At 39.2% G+C, this 19,625-nt stretch overlaps 1 non-coding gene across 1 annotated transcript; it reads right to left on the bottom strand.

Annotated features, from left to right (window-relative positions):
• Positions 1-9,116: 9,116 nt before the first annotated feature.
• LOC112752443 (small nucleolar RNA R71) lies at positions 9,117-9,224 on the bottom strand. The gene has a single exon (XR_003176880.1). It is a non-coding gene; the product is annotated as a small nucleolar RNA R71 (small nucleolar RNA).
• Between the last annotated feature and the right edge of the window lie 10,401 nt (positions 9,225-19,625).

Raw genomic sequence — 19,625 nt, 5'->3', positions numbered from 1 at the left:
TAATTTTGAGCGCAACCCACAATTGATCACCTTGGTGTAGCAAAATTGCCAATTTCATGGACTTCCGCAGGAGGACCCCAACAAGTTCGTATATGATTTTCTGCAAATTTGTAACACTGTAAAGACTAATGGAGTAGATCCTGACGTCTACAGGTTGATGCTCTTTTCGTTTGCTGTGAGAGATCAAGCAAAGGACTGGTTGGATGCTCAACCCAGAGAGAGCTTAAACAGATGGAGTAAAGTAGTAAATAAGTTTCTGAATAAATATTTCCCCCAAGGAGGTTGACCAAGATGAGGGTAAATATTCAGACCTTTAAACAAGGAAAGAGCGAGTCTCTCTATGACACTTGGAAAAGATACAAGCTGTTGCTCAGAAGATGTCCCATTGAAATGTTTGCAGATTGGGTCAAGCTAGATATCTTCTATTACAGACTCTCTGACAAGGCCAAGATGTCCCTGGATAATTTTGCAGGTGGTTCCATAGACATGAAGAAGACACTTGGGGAAGCTGATGAGCTCGTTGAGATGGTTGCTAACAATCAATACTTATACTTATCTGAGAACACCTCAGTAAGAAGAGAAACCAAGGAAAATTCTACTGAAGGCACCATTCTTGGACAGAATGAATCATTGGTCGAATAGCTAAACTTTCTCATCCACGAATTGCAATGCTTGCAGAGTTCGGCCAATAACACTCCTTCTCAAACCCCTCAACCTAACAGTATATCTGACCTGACATCCATGATTGCAGAAATCGCAAAAAGCCAACAAAACTTTATGCAAAAAACCAAAGCCTCCCTCTGGAACCTGAAGACGCACTTAGACCAGGCAAAATAGCAATTATCTGGACAGATAAGAGAGGAATGCCAAGCTATCCAATTGAGGAGTGGCAAGATTTTGGATACCCAATCTCAGAACAATAAAATACAAGACGAAGAAGAGACATCAAAAAGTGAAAATGCAGCAATCCAGTGCACCATCTAGGGCGCTGAACGCCCAAGAGAGAGCAAATTAGGCGTTCAACGCCCAGAGAGGGGAGGAGCAATAAATGCCAATCCAAACGACGTTTCCCCCAGACACCCTGATAACCCCTTTCCAGTCACCCTGGATACTCATCCTGCACTGCCAAAGACCCCAGAATATAAGACCAATATACCATATCCTTAGAAACTCCAGAAGGCAGAAAAGGATAAGCAATTTGCCAAGTTCTTGGAAGTTTTCAAGAAGCTTGAGATAAAAATTCTCTTTGCAGAGGCTCTGGAACAAATGCCTTCCTATGCTAAGTTCATGAAGGACATATTCAGTAACAAAAGGGACTGGAGAGAGGCAGAAACAGTTATGCTCACCAAGGAATGCAGTGTAGTCATTCAGAGGAGCCTACCGGAGAAACTGCAAGACCTTGGAAGGTTTATAATCTCCTGCACCATTGAAAATACCTGTATAAAGAAGGCTTTATGTGATCTTGGAGTCAACATCAACCTAATGCCACTGTCATTGATGAAGAAACTCCAAATTGAAGAAATAAAACTTACCCGCATCTGTCTCCAGCTTGTTGACCGATTAGTTAAATTCCCATTGGGAGTAGTGGAAGACATGCTTGTGTGAGTAGGACCCTTTACCTTTTCTGTAGACTTTGTGATACTGGATATGAAAGAGGACAAGAACGCATCCATCATTTTGGGTTGACCCTATTTGGCCACAGGAAAAACTATCATTGACGTCTAGAAGGGAGAAGTGACACTTAGAGTTAATGGAGACGAGGTGGTACTGAATGCAGTCGAGGCTATGCAACACCCAAATCCCTGGTGTGCTAAATTAGAACTCGTAAAACTTTACCGGTAAAGTGCACCGGGTCATCCAAGTAATACCTCAGGTGAGTGAGGTTCGATCCCACGAAGATTGTCAGATTGAGCAAGCAATAGTTATCCTGTTGGACTTAGTCAGGCAGACAGTAAAAGATGGTTATTGTTGAAAACACATAAACAAGATAATAAAGAAAGGAGTAAAGAATTGGTGTAAAATCAATATAAGAAAAATAGTTAAGGTTTCAGAGATGTTTATCTTTCCGGATTAAAACTTCTTACTAACTATTTTAACAATGAATGATTCATTCTATGGCAAACTCTAAGTGATTAAACCATAATTCCTTAGTAATTTAACCTCCTCTGATCCTCATCAAACGCCATGGTCAGTGGTCATTTAATTCGAATTAGAGGGTGAAATTCAGAAAACTAGTTTATACCACAAAGGCCCTAATCACCCCAGATCCCGACTAAACAGATGTTTCCATATCCCCAACAGGTTGTGGATTACCGTCTAGGATGTGTGTTCTCAAGCTGAAGTTTAGGCGACCTTGGTCAGAGTATCACCAGAACTCCAATAGAAAAAGGGTCATACTTCCGTTCCATCCAGTTTCATTAGATTAAGAACGAGACACACCTTAGAATCGAATCAAACATATATTAAAATAGAAAAGTAATAATATTAATCCATAGAAATAAACAGAGCTCCTAACCTTAACCAAGAGATTTAGTTGCTCATAACTTACAGAGAAAACAGGGTTCTCAAAAGTACAGGGAGGAGAAGATCCTCTAAAACCTAAGTGATCTCTTCCTTAAATACTAACCAAATATTAAATGCTAAACCTAAAAGATATTATTTTAAATTAAAAATTACAAAGATAAAAAAAGCCTAAAAAGTACTAAATCCACTTGGAGGCCCAATTGTTGAGTGGCTCGGATAGCAAGCTGGAGTTCAACACCAGGTCTGGGCGTTGAATACCCAGAGAGGAGTGCGCACTTATGACTTCATGCCCCCTTGCTGGCGTTGAATGCCAAGTTGGGCATTCAGTGCCCAAGGGGGAGCTGACATCTTTTTCATTTCTTGCTCCAGGCTTCTCCAAATTGCTCCAAATTTCACCTAAAACTATAAAAACACAAGAAAAACTCAAAGTAGCACCCAATGGTGAATTTTGCACTAAAATCAAGCAAAAGTAAATAAAACCTAACTAAAAACAATAAAAAATCAACTAGAAAAAGGTATAAGATGCTCACGTATCACAACACCAAACTTAAACTGTTGCTTATCCTCAAGCAACCAAAAACAATATAAGACCAAGGAAGAGAAAACACACAAGATTAGAGTTATCAATCATGCTCAGGTCTAATTACTAAATGGAGCTATTAACACTCTATTTCTGAATAGCTTTAGCATCTCACTATCCTTTGAAGCTCAGAAGCATTGGCATGCCTTAGAACTAGAACTCGGATGATATTATTGATTCTCTTCTTTAGGTTCTTATTGATTTTTGAATACAACTTTTATTTCTTTTGGTGCTTTGCACCTTTGAGCCTAGTCATGACTCTAAGTGTTTTGTTTTCAAGTTTAGCTTGATACATAAACACTACAAGCACTTAACTGAGGGAACCCTTTGGATTCGACTTCTTATTTGCTTTTACTCCCAGACAATGGTGCTCAGAGCCTTAGGCGTACTCTTTAACAGCATTTGGTCACGACATTAAATGTTCAGTCTCAAAGGTTACTTGACACTTTCAAACCACAAGCATATAGTTAGGGAAAATCACTCTTTTGAGCTTTTACACTTTCAAACCACAAGCATATAGTTAGGGAAAATCACTCTTTTGAGCTTTTAGATCAATTTTAACCCTCCTAACCATTGATGCTCAATGCCTTGGACCTTTTTCTTTTGATTTTTCTTTTTATTTCAAATTTTTTTCCTGTTTCTTTGGCTTTAAGAATCAATCTTTCTCTTATTTTAGAGAATCAATAATATTTTTCTAAGTTCCAGTTCCTCAAGAACCAATGTACTCAACTTCAAGATCAAACATGCACAGTTAAATCATACATTCAGAAAATAGAGATAAAGCCACCACATCAAAGTAATCAAATAACTCAAGATCTTATGCATCTTACTACTTCTTTTTCAATAGATTTTTCTTTTTAAGCTTGATGCAAAATACATAAGACATCTTTAAATAAAACGAAAAAGAAACTATTACTAGAAAACAAAGAAATCCTAAGAGTGATCATGCAACTAGAATAGAAAACAGATAAAAAATGAAATACTAGGAAAATAGAGATAAAATAAAGATAGGGAGAATGGAACTAGACCACCTCAGTGATGGCGGCTACTACTCCTTTTGGGGAATCCTCTGGAGTGTTTAAGTTCCTCAATGTCACGCCCCTGCCTCATCTACTCTTCTATCAGTCTCCTTTGATCTTCCATCATCTGATGGAGGATAGCAGACTGGTCCTGATGCTCCAGCCTCAGCTGATCAACTGATGATGTCAGCTCCCTTAAGGATGTGGTCAACTGACCCCAATAGTCACGGGGAGGGAAGTACATCCCTTGAGGCATCTTCAGAATATCCTGTGGATGTGGTGGAACGGCCTCTTGCTGCGATCCTTGTGCGGGCTCCATAGCGTGCTCTATACCCTTCCTTGTGATCCATTTTTCTTTGTCAATCAGGGTATCTCCCTCTATATGAGCACCAGCTGTTGCACATAAGCAGTGAATGAGACGAGGGAATGTTAGCCTTGCATGAGTGGAAGGCTTGTCAGCCACTTTGTAAAGCTCCTATAGGTTCACCTCATGTACCTCCACTTCATTGCCGAGCATAATGCAGTGAATCATCATTGCTCGCTCGATTTTAACCTCAGAGCGGTTACTTGTAGGGATGATCAAACGTTAGATGAACTCTAATCATCCCCTAGCCACTGGCTTAAGGTCAAGCCTACCTTGTTGGTAAGGCCGGCCTTGAGCATCCCTCTTCCACTGAGCTCCAGGCACGCAGATATTAGCAAGAACTTGATCTAGACTTTAGTCAGTATTGACCCTTCGAGTGTACGAGTGAGGGTCATTACGTGGCTCTGGCAACTGTAGTGCCACCCTCACACTCTCAGGGCTAAAATCTATGATATGACCTCTGACCATGGTGCGCCAGTTTTTCAGCTCTGGGTTCACGCTTGTATCATGCATGCTTCTTTGTGACTAATGAGCGGATAATTTATACGTTTTTTGACATTGTTTTTAGTATGTTTTTAGTAGAATCTAGTTACTCTTAGGGATGTTTTCATTAGTTTTTATGTTAAATTCACATTTCTGGACTTTACTATGAGTTTGTATATTTTTCTGTGATTTCAGGTATTTTCTGGCTGAAATTGAGGGACTTGAGCAGAAATCAGATTCAGAGGTTGAAGAAGGACTGCTGATGCTGTTGGATTCTGACCTCCCTGCACTCAAAGTGGATTTTCTAGAGCTACAGAACTTGAAATGGCGCGCTTCCAATTGCGTTAAAAAGTAGACATCCAGGGCTTTTCAGCAATGTATAATAGTCCATACTTTGGCCAAGAATAGACGATGTAAACTGGCGTTCAACGCCAGCTTTCTACCTAAATCTGGCGTCCAGCGCCAGAAAAGGAGCCAAAACCAGAGCTGAACGCCCAAACTGGCACAAATACTGGCGTTCAACTCCAAGAAAGACCTCTACACGTGCAACACTCAAGCTCAGCCCAAACACACACCAAGTGGGTCCCGGAAGTGGATTTATGCATCAATTACTTACTCATGTAAACCCGAGTAGCTAGTTTATTATAAATAGGACCTTTTACTAGTCTTTTTGATTATCTTTGAACGCATAGTTCTTAGACCATGGGGGCTGGCCTCTCGGCCATGCCTGGACCTTTCACTTATGTATTTTCAACGGTAGAGTTTCTACACTCCATAGATTAAGGTGTGGAGCTCTGTTGTTCCTCAAAGATTAATGCAAAGTACTTCTGTTTTCTATTCAATTCATCTTATTTCGCTTCTAAGATATCCATTCGCACCCAAGAACGTGATGAAGGTGATGATTATGTGTGACGCTCATCACCATTCTCCCCTATGAACACGTGCCTGACAAACACTTCCGTTCTACATGAAATAAGCTAGAATGAATATCTCTTAGATCTCCTAACCAGAATCTTCGTGGCGTAAGCTAGAATGATGGCGGCATTCAAGAGAATCCGGAAAGTCTAAACCTTGTCTGTGGTATTCCGAGTAGGATTCAATGATTGAATGACTGTGACGAGCTTCAAACTCGCGAGTGCTGGGCGTTAGTGACAGACGCAAAAGGAGGGTGAATCCTATTCCAGCATGATCGAGAACCGACAGATGATTAGCCGTGCTGTGACAGAGCATGTGAGCATATTTTTCACTGAGAGGAGGGGATGTAGCCACTGACAACGGTGATGCCCTTGCATAAAGCCAGCCATGGAAAGGAGTAAGACTGACTGGATGAAGATAGCAGGAAAGCAGAGGTTCAGAGGAACGAAAGCATCTCCATTCGCTTATCTGAAATTCCTACCAATGATTTACATAAGTATTTCTATCCCTATTCTATTAATTATTATTCGAAAACACCATTATCAATTTATATCTGCCTAACTGAGATTTGCAAGGTGACCATAGCTTGCTTCATACCAACAATCATCGTGGGATTCGACCCTTACTCACGTAAGGTATTACTTGGACGACCCAGTGCACTTACTGGTTAGTTGTATCGAAGTTGTGAACCATGGTATTGGCACCATGTTCTTGGCGCCATTGCCAGGGAAAAGAAAGAGCCATGAATTTTACATAATTAAAGTGTAATTACGATTACGCGTACCAAGTTGCTCACGTTGCCAGGGATTGTTCGAGCCTGGACATCACAATTTCGTGCACCAAATTTTTGGTGCCGTTGCCGGGGATTGTTCGAGTTTGGACAACTGACGGTTCATCTTGTTGCTCAGATTAGGTAATTTTCTTTTTGTTTTGTTTTCAAAAATTTTTCAAAAATCTTTCAAAAATTTTCTCATCTGTTTTCGAAAAAAAAAATGTTTTCAAAAATATATTTTTCTTCAGAATTTTTAAGAATGAATTCTAGTGTTTCATGAAGCATGTGAAGCATGGCTGGCTGTAAAGCCATGTCTAATTCTTTTGGATAGAGCATGTTAGGCTTGTCATGTCTGAATTACACTCATATTTTTATTAAAGCTTGGCTGGCTATTAAGCCATGCCTGACCCTTTGATTGGAGCTTTAAGACTAACATGGCAAGATTCCTGGAATTCATATTAAAAATTTTGGAATCCTTATTTTTATTTTTCAAAATAATTTTCGAAAAAAAAAAATTTGAACATCATAAAAACCAAAAATATTTTTGTGTTTCTTATTTGAGTCATGTGTCATGTTATAAGTTTGGTGTCAATTGCATGTGCATCTTGCATTTTTCGAAAATTTCATGCATTCATAGTGTTCTTCATGATCTTCAAGTTGTTCTTGGTCAGTCTTCTTGTTTGATCTTGATGTTTTTTCGCTTTGTGTCTTTTCTTGTTTTACATGTGCATTTTTTATTTATTAGAGTCTAAACATGAAAGATTTCTAAGTTTGGTGTCTTGCATGTTTTCTTTGCATATAAAATTTTTCAAAAATATGTTCTTGATGTTCATCATGATATTCACGGTGTTCTTGGTGTTCATCTTGACATTCAGAGCATTCTTGCATACATTCATAGTTTTGATCTAAAATTTTCATGCATTGCATCTTTTTCATGTTTTTCTCTCTCATAAAAAAAAATTTCAAAAATCAAAAAAATATCTTTCCATTTTTCTTCTCATCAAATTCGAAAATTAGATTTGACTTTTTTCAAAAATTTTTTTAAAATCAAGTTGTTTTTATGAGTTAAATCAAATTTTCATTTTAAAAAAAAAATCTTATCTTTTTCAAAATCTTTTTCAAAAATCAAATCTTTTTTATTTTTCTTAGTTATTTTCGAAAATTACAAAAATATTTTTCAAAAATCTTTTCTTAATTTTGTCTCATAATTTTCGAAAATAACATCATCAATTAATGTTTTGATTCAAAAATTTCAAGTTTGTTACTTGCTTGTTAAGAAAGATTCAAACTTTAAGTTCTAGAATCATATCTTGTGGTTTCTTGTGAATCAAGTCATTAATTGTGATTTTAAAAATCAAATCTTTTTCAAAAACTAATTTCTATCATATCTTTTCAAAAATATCTTCTCATCTTATCTTTTTCAAAAAAATCTAATTTCAAAATATCTTTTCTAACCTCATAACTTCTTATCTTTCCAAAATTTGTTTCAACTAACTAACTAACTTTTTGTTTGTTTCTTAACTTTTTCAAAACTACCTAACTAACTCTCTCTCTATAATTTTCGAAAATATCTTCCCTCTTTTTCAAAAATTTCTTTTTTATTAACTAATTATTTTTATTTTTTATTTTTAATTTCAAAAAAAAAAAATTCGAAAATTACTAACATTTTTCAAAAACCATTTTCGAAAATCACTAACTCTTTTTCAAAAATGTTTTCGAAAATTCTCCCTCTCCCATCTCATTCTATTTATTCATTCATATCCTAACATCTCATCTCACATATCTAGCCTCTTCATAGTTGTGTTTCTTCCATTATATTACATTCTTTGTCTCCCCCTCTTCTTCTACTCACACAGGGATTCCTATACTGTGGTATAAAGGATCTCTATTACTATTATTATTTTTCTGTGCCTTCTTCTTTATCATATGAGCAGGAGCAAGGATAAGAACATTCTTGTGGAAGCAGATCCAGAACCTGAAAGGACTCTGAAGAAAAAATTAAGAGAAGCTAAAATACAACAATCCAGAGATAACCTTTCAGAAATTTTCGAACAGGAGAAGGAGATGGCAGCCGAAAATAATAATAATGTAAGGAAGATGCTTGGTGACTTTACTGCACCTAATTCCAATCTACATGGAAGAAGCATCTCCATTCCTGCCATTGGAGCAAACAACTTTGAGCTGAAACCTCAATTAGTTTCTCTGATGCAGCAGAACTGCAAGTTTCATGGACTTCCATCTGAAGATCCTTTTCAGTTCTTAACTGAATTCTTGCAGATATGTGATACTGTTAAGACTAATGGAGTAGATCCTGAAGTCTACAGGCTCATGCTTTTCCCTTTTGCTGTAAGAGACAGAGCTAGATTATGGTTGGATTCTCAACCCAAAGACAGCCTGAACTCTTGGGATAAGCTGGTCACGACTTTCTTAGCCAAGTACTTTCCTCCTCAAAAGCTGAGCAAGCTTAGAGCTGATGTTCAAACCTTCAGACAGAAAGAAGGTGAATCCCTCTATGAAGCTTGGGAAAGATACAAACAGTTGACCAAAAAGTGTCCTTCTGACATGCTTTCAGAATGGACCATCCTGGATATATTCTATGATGGTTTATCTGAGCTATCAAAGATGTCACTGGACACTTCTGCAGGTGGATCCATTCACCTAAAGAAAATGCCTGCAGAAGCTCAAGAACTCATTGACATGGTTGCTAATAACCAGTTCATGTACACTTCTGAAAGGAATCCTGTGAGTAATGGGACGCCTATGAAGAAGGGAGTTCTTGAAGTTGATACTCTGAATGCCATATTAGCTCAGAACAAAATATTGACTCAGTAAGTCAATATGATTTCTCAGAGTCTGAATGGAATGCAAGCTGCATCCAACAGTACTCAAGAGGCTTCTTATGAAGAAGAAGCTTATGATCCTGAGAACCCTGCAATAGCAGAGGTGAATTACTTAGGTGAACCTTATGGAAACACCTATAACTCATCATGGAGAAATCATCCAAATTTCTCATGGAAGGATCAAAAGCCTCAACAAGGCTTTAATAATGGTGGAAGAAACAGGTTTAACAATAATAAACCTTTTCCATCATCCACTCAGCAACAGACAGAGAACTCTGAACAAAATGCTTCTAATTTAGCAAATCTAGTCTCTGATCTATCTAAGGCCACTGTAAGTTTCATGAATGAAACAAGATCTTCCATTAGAAATTTGGAAGCACAAGTGGGCTAACTGAGTAAAAGGATCACTGAAATCCCTCCTAGTACTCTCCCAAGCAATACAAAAGAGAACCCAAAAGGAGAGTGCAAGGCCATTGACATAAGCACCATGGCCGAACCTACAAGGGGAGTGGAGGACGTGAATCCCAAGGAGGAAGACCTCCTGGGACGTCCAGTGATCAATAAGGAGCTTCCCTCAGAGGAACCAAAGGAATCTGAGACTCATCTAGAGACCATAGAGATTCCATTGAACCTCCTTATGCCCTTCATGAGCTCTGATGAGTATTCCTCTTCTGAAGAGAATGAGGATGTTACTGAAGAGCAAACTGCCAAGTTTCTTGGTGCAATCATGAAGCTGAATGCCAAATTATTTGGCATTGATACTTGGGAAGTTGAACCTCCCTTGTTCATCAATGAACTAAGTGATCTGGATCAACTGACATTGCCTCAGAAGAGACAGGATCCTGGAAAGTTCATAATACCTTGTACTATAGGCACCATGATCTTTAAGGCTCTGTGTGACCTTGGTTCAGGGATAAACCTCATGCCCCTCTCTGTAATAGAAAAACTGGGAATCTATGGGGTGCAAGCTGCTAAAATCTCATTAGAGATGGCAGACAGTTCAAGAAAATAGGCTTATGGACAAGTAGAGGACGTGTTAGTAAAGGTTGAAGACCTTTACATCCCTGCTGATTTCATAGTCCTGGATACTGGGAAGGAAGAGGATGAATCCATCATCCTAGGAAGACCTTTCCTAGCCACAGCAAGAGCTGTGATTGATGTGGACAGAGGAGAATTGATCCTTCAATTGAATGAGGATAACCTTGTGTTTACAACTCAAGGATCTCTCTCTGCATCCATGGAGAGGAAGTAGAAAAAGCTTCTCTCAAAGCAGAGTCAAACAAAGCCCCCATAGTCAAACTCTAAGTTTGGTGTTGGGAGGCCACAACCAAACTCTAAGTTTGGTGTTGAACTCCCATATCCAAACTCTAAGTTTGGTGTTGGAGAGTCTCAACAATGCTCTGAACATCCGTGAGGCTCCATGAGAGCCCACTGTCAAGCTATTGACATTAAAGAAGCGCTTGTTGGGAGGCAACCCAATTTTTATTTATCTAACTATATTTTTCTTAGTTATATGTCTTTATAGGTTCATGATCATGTGGAGTCACAAAATAAATATAAAAATTGAAAACAGAATCAAAAACAGCAGAAGAAAAATCACACCCTGGAGGAGCATCTGCCTGGCGTTCAACGCCAGAACAGAGCATGGTTCTGGCGCTGAACGCCCAAAATGGGCAGCACTCTGGCGCTGAACGCCCAGAACAAGCATGGTTCTGGCGTTCAACGCCAGAAATGGCACACAAATGGGCGTTGAACGCCCAAAATGGCCACCAACCTGGCGCTGAACGCCCAGAGTTGTGTGCAAAGGCTTTTTTACATGCCTAATGGGTGCAGGGATGTAAATCCTTGAACACCTCAGGATCTGTGGACCCCACAGGATCCACTCAGAATCTGTGGACCCCACAGGATCCCCACCTACCTCCACTTACTTCTTACCACTCTCTTTCACACAACCCCATAAACACTCTTCCCCAAAAACCCTTCACCAATCACCTCAATCTCTCTTCCCCATCACCTCTTCACCACTCACATCCATCCACTCTTCCCCATAAACCTACCTCATAAACTCCACCTACCTTCAAAATTCAAAACCAATTTCCCACCCAAACCCACCCATATGGCCGAAACCTTCCCCCCTCCCTTCCCTATATAAAGACCTCCATTCTTCATCAAATTCACACAACACATCCCTCTACACTCCTCTTGGCCGAAACCACATCTCCCTCTCCCTCTCCATATTTCTTCTTCTTCTTCTTCTTCTATTCTTTTGTTTATTGCTCGAGGGCGAGCAATATTCTAAGTTTGGTGTGGTAAAAGCATAAGCTTTTTATTTTTCCATTACCATTGATGGCACCTAAGACCGGAGAATCCTCTAGAAAGGGGAAGGGGAAGATAAAAGCTTCCACCTCCGAGTCATGGGAGATGGAAAGGTTCATCTCCAAAGCCCATCAAGACCACTTCTATGATGTTGTGACCAAGAAGAAGGTGATCCCCGAGGTCCCTTTCAAACTCAAAAGAAATGAGTATCCGGAGATCCGACATGAAATTCAAAGAAGAGGTTGGGAAGTTCTAACAAATCCCATCTAACAAGTCGGCATCCTAATGGTTCAAGAGTTCTATGCCAATGCATGGATCACCAAGAACCATGATCAAAGTAAGAACCCGGATCCAAAGAACTATGTTACAATGGTTCGGGGGAAATACTTAGATTTTAGTCCGGAAAATGTGAGGTTGGCGTTCAACTTGCCAAACATGGAAGAGAACGCACGCCCCTACACAAGGAAAGTCAACTTTGATCAAAGGTTGGACCAAGTCCTCATGGACATATGTGAAGAAGGAGCTCAATGGAAGGTTGACTCCAAAGGCAAGCCGGTTCAACTAAGAAGATTGGACCTCAAGCCTGTAGCTAGAGGATGGTTAGAGTTCATTCAATGCTCAATCATTCCCACTAGCAACCGGTTTGAAGTTACTATAGACCGAGCCATCATGATCCATAGCATCATGATTGGAGAAGATGTGGAAGTTCATGAGATTATACCTCAAGAACTCTACAAGGTGGCTGACAAGTCCTCCACTATGGCAAGGTTAGCCTTTCCTCACCTCATTTGCCACCTATGCAATTCGGCTGGGATTGACATAAAGGGAGATATCCTCATTAAAGAGGACAAGGCCATCACTAAGAAGAAGATGGAGCAAGCAAGAGAGCCCAGTCATGGAGCTCAAGAGGCGCAAGAAGCTCATTTCCATGAGATCCCTGAGATGCCTCAAATGCACTTTCCTCCACAAAATTATTGGGAGCAAATCAACACCTCCCTAGGAGAATTGAGTTCCAATATGGGACAACTAAGGGTGGAACATCAAGAGCACTCCATCATGCTTTATGAAATAAGAGAAGATCAAAAAGCAATGAGGGAGGAGCAACAAAGACAAGGAAGAGACATAGAAGAGCTCAAGGACATCATTGGTTCTTCAAGAAGGAAACGCCACCATCACTAAGGTGGATTCATTCTTTGTTCTTATTTCTTCTGTTTTTCGTTTTCTATGTTATGTGCTTATCTATGTTTGTGTCTTCATTACATGATCATTAGTAGTTAGTAACTATGTCTTAAAGTTATGAATGTCCTATGAATCCATCACCTATCTTAAATGAAAAATGTTTTAATTCAAAAGAACAAGAAGTACATGAGTTTCGAATTTATCCTTGAACTTAGTTTAATTATATTGATGTGGTGACAATGCTTCTTGTTTTCTGAATGTATGCTTGAACAGTGCATATGTCTTTTGAAGTTGTTGTTTAAGAATGTTAAATATGTTGGCTCTTGAAAGAATGATGACAAGGAGACATGTTATTTGATAATCTGAAAAATCATAAAAATGATTCTTGAAGCAAGAAAAAGCAGCAAAGAACAAAGCTTGCAGAAAAAAAATAAAAAAATAAAAATAGGCGAAAAAAATAGAAAAAAAAAGAAAAAAGAAAAAGCAAGCAAAAAAAGCCAAAAGCTCTTAAAACCAAGAGGCAAGAGCAAAAAGCCAATAACCCTTAAAACCAAAAGGCAAGGACAAATAAAAAGGATCCCAAGGCTTTGAGCATCAGTGGATAGGAGGGCCTAAAGGAATAAAATCCTGGCCTAAGCGGCTAAACCAAGCTGTCCCTAACCATGTGCTTGTGGCGTGTAGGTGTCAAGTGAAAACTTGAGACTGAGCGGTTAAAGTCAAGGTCCAAAGCAAAAAAAGAGTGTGCTTAAGAACCCTGGACACCTCTAATTGGGGACTTTAGCAAAGCTGAGTCACAATCTGAAAAGGTTCACCTAATTATGTGTCTGTGGCATTTATGTATCCGGTGGTAATACTGGAAAACAAAGTGCTTAGGGCCACGGCCAAGACTCATAAAGAAGCTGTGTTCAAGAATCATCATACTGAACTAGGAGAGTCAATAACACTATTCGAAATCTGAAGTTCCTATAGATGCCAATCATTCTAAACTTCAATGGATAGAGTGAGATGCCAAAACTATTCAAGAGGCAAAAAGCTATAAGTCCCGCTCATTTGATTGAAGCTATGTTTCATTGATAGTTTGGAATTTATAGTATATTCTCTTCTTTTTATCCTATTTGATTTTTAGTTGCTTGGGAACAAGCAACAATTTAAGTTTGGTGTTGTGATGAGCGGATAATTTATACGCTTTTTGACATTGTTTTCAGTATGTTTTTAGTAGAATCTAGTTACTCTTAGGGATGTTTTCATTAGTTTTTATGTTAAATTCACATTTCTGGACTTTAATATGAGTTTGTGTGTTTTTCTGTGATTTCAGGTATTTTCTGGCTGAAATTGAGGGACTTGAGCAGAAATCAGATTCAGAGGTTGAAGAAGGACTGCTGATGCTGTTGGATTCTGACCTCCTTGCACTCAAAGTGGATTTTCTGAAGCTACAGAACTTGAAATGGCGCGCTTCCAATTGCGTTGGAAAGTAGACATCCAGGGCTTTTCAGTAATGTATAATAGTCCATACTTTGGCCAAGAATAGACGATGTAAACTGGCGTTCAACGCCAGCTTTCTACCCAAATCTGGCGTCCAGCGCCAGAAAAGGAGCCAAAACCAGAGCTGAACGCCCAAACTGGCACAAATACTGGCGTTCAACTGCAAGAAAGACCTCTACATGTGCAACACTCAAGCTCAGCCCAAACACATACCAAGTGGGCCCCAGAAGTGAATTTATGCATCAATTACTTACTCATGTAAACCCGAGTAGCTAGTTTATTATAAATAGGACCTTTTACTAGTCTTTTTGATTATCTTTGAATGCATAGTTCTTAGACCATGGGGGCTGGCCTCTCGGCCATGCCTGGACCTTTCACTTATGTATTTTCAACGGTAGAGTTTCTACACTCCATAGATTAAGGTGTGGAGCTCTGCTGTTCATCAAAGATTAATGCAAAGTACTTCTGTTTTCTATTCAATTCATCTTATTTCGCTTCTAAGATATCCATTCACACCCAAGAACGTGATGAAGGTGATGATTATGTGTGACGCTCATCACCATTCTCCCTTATGAACACGTGCCTGACAAACACTTCCGTTCTACATGAAATAAGCTAGAATGAATATCTCTTAGATCTCCTAACCAGAATCTTCGTGGCGTAAGCTAGAATGATGGCGGCATTCAAGAGAATCCGGAAAGTCTAAACCTTGTCTGTGGTATTCCGAGTAGGATTCAATGATTGAATGACTGTGACGAGCTTCAAACTCGCGAGTGCTGGGCGTTAGTGACAGACGCAAAAGGAGGGTGAATCCTATTCCAGCATGATCGAGAACCGACAGATGATTAGCCGTGCTGTGACAGAGCATGTGAGCATATTTTTCACTGAGAGGAGGGGATGTAGCCACTGACAACGGTGATGCCCTTGCATAAAGCCAGCCATGGAAAGGAGTAAGACTGACTGGATGAAGATAGCAGGAAAGCAGAGGTTCAGAGGAACGAAAGCATCTCCATTCGCTTATCTGAAATTCCTACCAATGATTTACATAAGTATTTCTATCCCTATTCTATTAATTATTATTCGAAAACACCATTATCAATTTATATCTGCCTAACTGAGATTTGCAAGGTGACCATAGCTTGCTTCATACCAACAATCTCCGTGGGATTCGACCCTTACTCACGTAAGGTATTACTTGGATGACCCAGTGCACTTGCTGGTTAGTTGTATCGAAGTTGTGAACCATGGTATTGGCACCATGTTCTTGGCGCCATTGCCAGGGAAAAGAAAGAGCCATGAATTTTACATAATTAAAGTGTAATCACGATTACGCGTACCAAGTTGCTCACGTTGCTAGGGATTGTTCGAGCCTGGACATCACAATTTCGTGCACCAGTGACCCAGGCGTTGGCACAAAATTCCTGCACCATCAAAACTCCAACCTCAGAATGAGGTTGGCCAGAATTTTTCAATCTTGTCTCAGAATCTGATATAGGATCTCCGAGTACTCTTTGACCTTCATCTTGAAGGGGACCTCGGGAATCACATTCTTCCCCACCACGTCATAAAAATGGTCTTGATGGGCCTTGGTGAGGAATCTTGTGGTCTCCCATGGCTCGAAAGCGAAAGTGGGAACTTTCCCTTTTTTTTTCCTTGAGGACTTTGGTGCGTGAAATTAGAACTCACACAGCTTCACCGGCAAGTGCACCGGGTCATCCAAGTAATACCTCAGGTGAGTGAAGGTCGATCCCACGAGGAATGTTGGATTGAGCAAGAAATAGCTATCTTGTTGGACTTAGTCAAGCAAATAATAAAAGGTGATGGTTGTTCGAAAACACATAAAACAATTAATTAGGAAAAGCAAGTAAAGATTGGTGTAAAATCAATATACAGAAAACAGTTAAGGTCTCAGAGATGTTTATCTTTTCAGATTACTACTTCTTACTAACTACTTTAACAATGAATGATTCATTCCATGGTAAATTGTAAGTGATTAACCCTAATCCCTTAGTGATTAATCTCCTCTAATCCTACTAAAATGCCACAGACAAGGTCAATTACTTTCGAATCAGAGTATGAAGCTCAATATTTTAGTTTATACCACAAAGGCCCTAATCACCCTAGATCCTGGGTGAACAGATGTTCCCATGTCCTCAACGAGTTGTGGATAAACCATCTAGGAGGTGTGTTCTCAAGCTATTGTTCGAATGACCTTGGCCAAGTATCACAAGAACTCATGTAGAAAAAGAGTCATACTTCTGTTCCACCCAGTTTCATTAGTATTAAGAACGAGTCTCACTTTAGAATGGAGTCAAACATATATTAAAATAGAAAAGTAATAATATTAATCCATAGAAATAAACAAAGCTCCTAACCTTAACCAGGAGGTTTAGTTGCTCATGACTTAGAGAGAAAATAGTTTTTTTTTTAAATAAAGAAGAAGATCTATCTGAATATATGTAAACCTAAGTGATCTCTTCTTTAAATAGTAAATACTAGACCTAAAAGATGTTAATTTAAATTTAAAAGTTACATAGGTAAGATAAGATAAGCTAAGGAGTGCTAAAATCTACTTTGGGGCCTACTTTGGCGATTGCTTTAGTTCTTCCTGGCGTTCAGCGCCAATCTGGGCGTTGAACACCCAAAGGGGGGCAGAGCGTTCTGGTCCTTGCTCCCTGGATGGCGTTGAACTCCAATTTTGGGCGTTCAGTGCTGGGAGTTGCTCCTTCTTGGGCACTAAACGTCAGGCTTGGCGTTTAGTTCCTGATTTAGCAGTGATTCTAGAAGAGAAGTATAAACTATCATATATCGTTGGAAAGCTCTGAAAGTTAGCTTTCTAACACTATTAAGAACACATAATTTAAACCTCTGTAGCTCAAGTTATGCTTGTTTGAATGCCAGGAGGTCAGGATTGACAACATCTGCTATCCTTTCTTCGTCTTTGCACAAGACTCTGCCAAATTTGCCAAAAATTCACCTAAAATCATAAAAATATCGCAAAAAAAATCAAAGTAGCATCCAAAAATGAATTTTTCACTAAAGCATACTAAAACTTAATAAAATCTAACTAAAAGCAATGTAAAAATAGCTAGAAAAAGGGTATAAGATGCTCACACATCATAACACCAAGCTTAAACTGTTGCTTATCCTCAAGCAACAAAAAACAAGATAGAACCAAATGAAAGAGAAAAATACATAAGGTTTTAGATTTGTCATTCAAGCTCAGTTTTAATCACTAAATGTGGCTATTATCACTCTATTTCTGAATAGCTTTGTGGTGCGCAAAATTGAACTCCGCACAACTGAACCGCCAAGTGCACCGGGTCGTCCAAGTAATACCTCAGGTGAGTGAGGGTCGAATCCCACAGAGATTGTCAGATTGAGCAAACAATGGCTATCTTGTCAATCTCAGTCAGACGATTAGAAAAGATGGTTGTTTGTTAAGAAGCATAAATGAAAAGTAAAGGAAACGAAATACCATATTAGTGTAAATGCAATGATAGATATTCAGTTAAGGCTTCGGAGATGCGTTTTCTTTCCAGATTAACTTTTCTTACGATCTACTTCAATAACGAATGCTTCATTCAATGGCAGCCGTAATTGACTAACGCATGTCGCATCCTCATCAAGTTAGTCTCTTCTAAACCATAGCAGTCCACCATATCCGAGCAACTCATGTAGCATCCTCATCAAGTTAACTCATGGCTTCCCACTATAGTCGAAGGTGAAGACCTAAGCAATCTACTCCCCTTCGTGATCCTACTCAAAATGCCACGGACAAGGTCGGATCTTCCAGATCAGGGAACGTTGCTTCTCACACTTTAGCTTTAACGCCATAGAAACCTCAGTAATCCATGGTCAATGAGATTATATGTCACATATCCAAAGTCACCCAGGCACACTCTTGGAATCCGCAGTGCACTCTGTAGCTGTGGTTCAATGCTATACGGGTCAAGACTCACATGGAACCCATGTAGAACAAGGATGATTGTCACTGGTCATCCTCAATTCATGAGATGAAGAATGAAAGTTCACAAGAGAATGGAAGAAAACGTATATTGAAACAGAAACAGTAATATTATTAATCCATGAGAATCAGCAGAGCTCCTAACTCTAACTTAGGAGGTTTAGTTGCTCATGCTTTATAGAAAGTAATGTAAAATATGAAAAAAGAAAAATTAAGGTAGTAGATCTTAAACATGGGTGATCTTCTCCTTTAGATACTAATCTAATAACCAAGAAGTACAAAAGGTATGACAGACAATACTAGAGGTGCGAAAATCCATCATTGGGCCCACTTTGGTTGAGTACTTGGGCTGAGCTTGGCGTCCAACTTTGAGGAATGGGTGTTGAATGCCCATTAGGGGGTGACTGGCACTGCCTTGCTTCTTGGTGGGCATTGAATGCCCCAAAGGGCGTGGTTCATGGGAGTTCAACGCTGGCTAGTTTCTTTGGCACGTTGAACGCCAGCCAGGGGTAGCTCTTTGGCGTTCAACGCCCAATATGGGCAGGCTCCTTCGAAGAAAAGTATAAACTATTATATATTTCTGAAAAGATCTGGAAGTTAGCTTTCCAAATCCATTAAGAATGCGTCTTTTGAATCTCTGTAGCGCCAGAAATGCTCGTTTGAGTGCACGGAGGTCAGAATCTGACAACATCTGCTACGCTTTCCTTGGCTCTGAATCAGACTTTGCCAAAGCTCCTCAATTTCAGCCAGAAATTACCTGAAATCATCAGAAAACACAAAAACTCAAAGTAAAATCCAAAAATGTGAATTTAGCACTAAAACCTATGAAAACATAATAAAACTTAAGCAAAACATAACTAAAACAATATGAAAATGTTGCCAAAAAGGGTATAAAATATCCGCTCATCAGAATACCAAACTTAAACTGTTGCTTGTCCCCAAGCAACCAAAACAAAGTAGGATTAGAAAGAAGAAAAGGATATAATAAATTTCAGAGTTTTCAATGAAGCTCAGTCCCAATTGATGAGCGAGGCTAGTAACTAATTACTTTTGAACAGTTTTGGCATCTCACTATCCTTTGAACCTCAGAAGTGTTAGTGTCTTTAGGAATTCAGAATCCGGATGATATTATTGCCTTTCTTAGTTTAGTTCTTTTTTATTCTTGAACACAGCTTCTTTTAGAGC

This window comes from Arachis hypogaea, chromosome 15, assembly GCF_003086295.3.
Source record: "Arachis hypogaea cultivar Tifrunner chromosome 15, arahy.Tifrunner.gnm2.J5K5, whole genome shotgun sequence".
Lineage (NCBI taxonomy): Eukaryota > Viridiplantae > Streptophyta > Magnoliopsida > Fabales > Fabaceae > Arachis > Arachis hypogaea.
This window is presented reverse-complemented; position numbering and strand designations above follow the sequence as displayed.